Below are 6,031 nucleotides of genomic sequence, written 5' to 3'. Positions count from 1 at the left end.
TGGCTTGCATTAAAGCTGCTCCTGAAACCCTGTATTTTCAACGGGGTAATTCCTCGCTGCTAGAAACAACTGCTAACCTTATCTGCTTAGCTCTGCCCTTATGCAATGAGCACTTATCGAGCCACTACTGTGCGCTAGAGGCGGTGCCAAGGACCGGAAACGCAAACAACAAAGTATCCCTGGTCACTCCTTCCTCTTCAGTTACCTCCAGCATCTCCCACTCGTGGGAAAGCGCATCCTGATTTCCGCAGCAGCCGACTCACTCCCCTTCCTGCCTCCACCTCACGTCCCTGTTTATCCTACTCTACGCTCCCCCAGCTTGAGCCTCTCCGTCGTACACTGGTTTCCCCGTGGCTGCCACGGCAGGTCCAGGTGCTCGTCCTGGCATCTGAAAACCGTGCTCTCCCAGCCTTCTCTCTCCCCATCGTCCAGCAGGAGCCCCTTCCAGAGACAGCAGCCTGTCACCGCACTTAGAACAGCACGTTCTGGAGTCAGGCCCCCTGTTCAAGTCTACGTTCCCTGACTCACTAAATGTGTGACCTTGAGCAAATGACTTAACCTTCCTAAGCCTCAGTTTCCTCATCCATGTAATGGCGTTGATGATAATATTATGTTAAACGGTATGAAATCGCCAATATTCAACTGTTTTTCCATCTACAGAAAGGACAGTTCCCTACGGGTCAACCTAATCATTCCTGCCTCTTAGGATTAGTGGGGACTGAGTGAGCTCTGTGGGTTGGGGCAGGTTGGCGACTAGGGAAGGGAACTGGTGAAAAGCTTTCCTAGGAGACAGTGTTTCCATTTTCGAGTCCCCACCTCTCCCTTCACACTTTCCAAGCCCAAGCACAGCAAGGGGGGTTCAGGAGAGCTCTGCAGCGTGTCTGCTGAGAGGACAGATGTCAGCTCTCCTGAGAAAACCAAAGTCACCGACAGCAGGGCTCCAACTCCTGCCCTGGAAATCTACAGGACAACGGAGGCGCTTGGTGGTGGCACCAAGAACCCATGTGCCCTCTTCCACATTCAAGCACCCTGAGATTACCTTAGGCACATATACTGTACACATCCCACCCGGACAATCCAGGACACACTCCCCACCTTAAGGTCGGCTGACCTTAACTCCATCGGCAACCTTAACTCCATCGGCAACCGTGTTCCCCTTTGCCCCTGTAAGGTAACATATTCCCGGGGCCCGCAGGTTAGGTTGTGGGTGTCTTTAGGGGCCACTGTTCTGCCTGCCACACCCTTAAGATCCACCTCAAGTCATCTTTCCTACCCCCACCTTCACTGACCCTCATTTTCAAAACACCGGCCTCCAGCCACACTGAAATCTTTCCAACATAATTTGGGACTTAATGTATGCCTTTGTGAACTATCTCACTGAACGCTTCTTTAGATGAAGGGTAAAATCCTATTCTGGTTCAGTACCCCTACTTAGCACAGCACTGAATGAGGGGTGCCTTACAGAACAACGGTAACTCCATTGCAAGATCTCAGGAAGAGCAACAGAAGAGGGGCTGGAAGCACAGTTGTTCATCTCTGTGCTCCAATATATGAGCTGGGGGTCTGAGGTGGGGGTCTCCAAGAACACGTCCAAGTTCAATGGGTCGCTAGGGGGACTCGGGGACGCAGCACAGAGCTGTCATCACAGCCGATCTATTACAGTGAGAGGATGCAGAGTACGATCCGCCCAGGGGCTGGGTAGGGGTTGGGAGGGTGAAGTCCGGGGAAACCAGCCTCCAGCATCCTCTCTAATGGGGTCGCACAGGACTCGCTAAATTCGCCCAGCCGCGAGCTGTGACAGCACGTGTGCGGTGTCGTCCATCAGGGATGCGTTAGAGCTTCAGCGCGCGGGGTCTTTATTCGGGGGGCCGTTCACACGAGCACCCTCTGCCTGACGCGCACGCAAACCCCAGACTCGCAGGAGGACGGCAGGAGTCCCGCACCGCCCCCCCCCCCCCCCGCCGTCTGTTGACACGACTTAGGCACAGGGAGCCGCTCATCAGTCCTGGGAGGGGGGGGACCCTCCCCAAATCCACCTTCCCAGACGCCAGCCAAGGGCTGACCTTGGAAGGCGGCCCTTCTGGGGACCCCAGTCTCGAGCCTGCTGTGTTAACTCCTCTGCACATGTTCCTAATTCTGAGGGGGCTTTTGACATGCAAAACCTGCTACACTCGTTGCAAAGGAGACCGTGGCTGTATTCACCTACCACCAGGTGCGTTTACCTGCCATTAGCTAGGGTGGGCTGAGTTTTCTTGCGCTTCGCTGAGGCTGGGGGCTCATAATTAAGGACAAAGGAGCTGCTGCAGGCCAGCTTTTGGAGGACAGTGGGAGCAAATCCGGATCAGGTAGGGTGCCGAGTCTTCCAGGGAGGGGTCTCTCTCCCCCTGGGAACGCCTTGTCCTCCCAGCCCCAGCACACAGGCTCACTTCATCAGATACCAAATATGCAGGAGTGGAAGCTCTTTTTCCTCTTTTGGGCTTTAACGTTCCCAATTTCATCTGCTCTCCGGTTTGGCCACCCGTGCTCCGCAGTGCCTGCTGGCTCCCGCCTCTGTCAGCCACGTGGATCTCAAGAGGCCTCTGGTTTTCCCCTCACCCCCAGTCTGACCCAGTGTCCTCCAAGTACAACTCGTAGGAAACGCAAATTGTGGAAATTCCTGCAGATTGCATACTTCCACAGGAGGCTAATAAAGGACGACCCTAATGGAATCGAGACCCTTCGACATGTCGTGTTGACTCTAAATTGAAGTCTCCGCTTAAGACGGCGCTGGCGCGGCGAGACGAGACTACTGAGGCGGTCATTAACTGCAAGACGTGGCACTGACGCTGCAACTGTGACCAGGCACAACTCAGAAAACCAGAGAGAGAGGCCCAAGAAACAGGGAGTAATGAGAGGTCTATCTGTCAGCAGATCACCGATCTGCACAGGTAAGAGAGGCTTTGAAGAATATCACTGCAATGGGGGTCAGGGCAGCCGGTAAGTCAGAAATTCAGAGCAGATGAAACAGGACATCTGCGAAGAAATAAGCTCAGTCAAGAATGTAACAGGGGTGGGGGTGGCAGTGAGGTAGGCAAATGTTTCTTAAACAGGACAGAGAAATTACTAACCAGAAAAGAAAAGCTAGATAGACTGGACTTGATTAAAATTAAGAGCTTGTGTTCATTAAAAGACAGCATGCAGAGTGCAGAGGCAAGCGAAAACTGGGAGGAGATAATGCCAACACACGTTTCCAAGGAAAAAACTTACACCCAGACATAAAAAGAAATCCTAGGACTCAATAAGAAAAAAGATTCCGTCCTAAATTCTCAGGCAGAGGCAGTTTACTGCATGGATCTTTGCAGATATTTTAAGTTCGCGCAATAGGAACTGTGGCTACTACAGGAATGCACTTTGCTCATATTCGAGTCGTGGCGAAGTTTAATTATCCACTTGGCTGTTATGGGAAAATTCTCAGCTGTAACTGGGGGCTGTTGCTGTAATAGTGTATTGCCCGTACACTTCTGTCTCCAGTGGGTTTTTATGTGCCAAGTTTTCATACCCTTGAGCCTGGGCAAGTGCTTTAGGCTTTTTAAAAGAAACGTAATCGAACTGCACAAAGCTGACCAGTTTTTTGTGTTTTTAATTTATTTTATTTATTTATTTTTGGCTGCGTTGGGTCTTCGTTGCTGTGTGCGGGCTTCCTCTAGTTGTGGTGAGCGGGTGCTGCTCTTCGTTGCGGTGCGCGGGCTTCTCACTGCGGTGGCTTCTCTTGTTGCGGAGCACGGGCTCTAGGCGCACAGGCTTCAGTAGTTGTGGTACGTGGGCTCAGTAGTTGTGGCACACGGGCTTAGTTGCTCCGCGGCATGCGGGATCCTCCCGGACCAGGACTCGAACCCGTGTCCCCAGCATTGGCAGGCGGCTTCTTAACCACTGCACCACCAGGGAAGCCCCTAGAGCCGATCAGTTTTGAGAGATCATTAATGTCCTTGAAGTCATTTTTGTGGGTGCAAAACAAATGGTAAATTTGAATTGGTCCCTCTTATAAGAGTTTGCAGTCAAGTCTGCTGAACTTACGAAGTTATGCCCTTGCCCTGATTTTATATACTCGTGTCTATCAATAAATATTGTGATACTTGAATTAAAAAAGAAAATAGGAAGACTGAACAGCCACTGCACTAACCAAATAGCCAAGAAGCACATGACAAGATAATGAAGGACTTCCCTGATGGCGCAGTGGTTAAGAATCCACCTGCCAATGCAGGGGACACGGGTTCAATCCCTGGTCCGCGGAGATCCCACATGCCGCAAAGCGACTAAGCCCTTGCACCACATCTACTGAGCCTGTGCTCTAGAACTCGCGAGCCACAACTACTGAGCCCACGTGCCACAACTACTGAACCCCACGCACCTAGAGCCTGTGCTCCACGGCAAGAGAAGCCACTGCAATGAGAAGCCCGCGCCCCGCAACGAAGAGTAGCCCCCGCTTGACACAACTAGAGAAAGCCCACACGCAGCAACGAAGACCCAATGCAGCCATAAATAAATAAAAGTTTTTTAAAAAAAGAAAAGAAAAGAAGGAGGCAGCAGGAATCCATGCGCTCACACCAAAATACAGAGGCGGGCACATCGAGGATGAGGAGAAAATTCTTCCTCGGTCCTTGACCCAAGACTAACTTTTTAACCTCACTGTTTAGAAAACGTACGCATGCAGGGCGTGCTGAGTAATCAGGAGGGATGGAGAAGAGGAACCGTATGTCCTCTCTTGAGGAAGCCTGGGGCCACTGAGTGGGGAAGATGGGACAGGTGCACAAATCACGATAATTCAAAGCAAAATATACTTGTGGTTAGAAGGCTCTGCGTGGGGCCAGCGAGGCGGGAATCCAGAGGGAGAGAGAAGGACACACAGACGCAGTGTGCTTGGAGAGCTCTGTAACCGAGCAGGACCCTCAGAAGCCTTCCCAGAATAGACCCCACCATTTCCTCCGCCTGCCTTCTGTCTGCAGAAAAACTCTAGTTGAAGAATACATTTAATCAGAGAAGTGAGAAAGCGTAGAAGGAAAGGAAAGCAGTGAAGCAAGACAAAATAAGAATACTTCAGCCATTAAACAAAGTCAAGGACCTTTAGTTCCTCCTCAAGGACTAGAGATGATACTCTGCGCCATGTCCTGGGAGCTGTTTGGCAGATACTGAAACCTCCACCAAGTGGAAGAAGTTAACTGTGTGCCGCCCACGAGCACGTGGACCCCAGACCGGTTGCAACCAGCAGGTTGAGGAGGCTGACTCCCGATGACCTCACCACCAGCCAATCAGAAGAAGGTCCACGAGCTGACCACGCCCTCCTCCTTGACTCCTCACTACCCCCTCCAGGGCGGGACACACAGTCTTCAGAGCACTGGCCCGCTGCGGGGGCCCCCCCTTTGCCTGGCAAATTTCTACTTCACCCAAACTCTGTCTCGTAGATTTGCTCCAGTACCGGCGCACAGAGGCCGAATTTCGGCAACATTGTCCACGAAGCTGCGCCCTAGGCTGCTTACCGGAGCTTCCAGACCATCAGGTGGGGCGGGCGGCTGGCCAGCAGCGTTCCACCCCGCCAAACAAACACAGAAACTAAGATGCAGCGAGGCAACGGGAGCCGAGGAGGAGGAAACGCAGGTTCTCCGGTGTGAAGGAAGCGGGGGCTTACCCCCTGCATGGAACTCACCACCACCAACCCGCCACCCCCAACCCGCCGGAACATGCAAGACAAGGCTTCGTGGGGGAAGCAGCATTTGCAATGGGTCTTAACGGTTGAGAAAGGCTTTTCACAGGTGGAGGAAGAAAAGACCAAAGCAGGAGAAAGACTCGTGCCAGGGACCCGTGGGCCATGTGGGCGGGCGGGGCGTGGAAAGCCTCATGTCCTTCTTGGAACCGAAGGTGCCTCCTGCGTAGAAGAGCAGTGTCACCACGAACACACTGAGCATGCCAGGGGACAGGCGTGTCCCCACGGGCGGTGTCCACCTTAGAGCTAGGAGAGTAAGGGACGAGCTGGGGGGAGGGGGCGTGCTGGGCGGGC

This window comes from Phocoena phocoena, chromosome 20 (assembly GCF_963924675.1).
Source record: "Phocoena phocoena chromosome 20, mPhoPho1.1, whole genome shotgun sequence".
Taxonomy (NCBI): Eukaryota; Metazoa; Chordata; class Mammalia; order Artiodactyla; family Phocoenidae; genus Phocoena; species Phocoena phocoena.
This window is presented reverse-complemented; position numbering follows the sequence as displayed.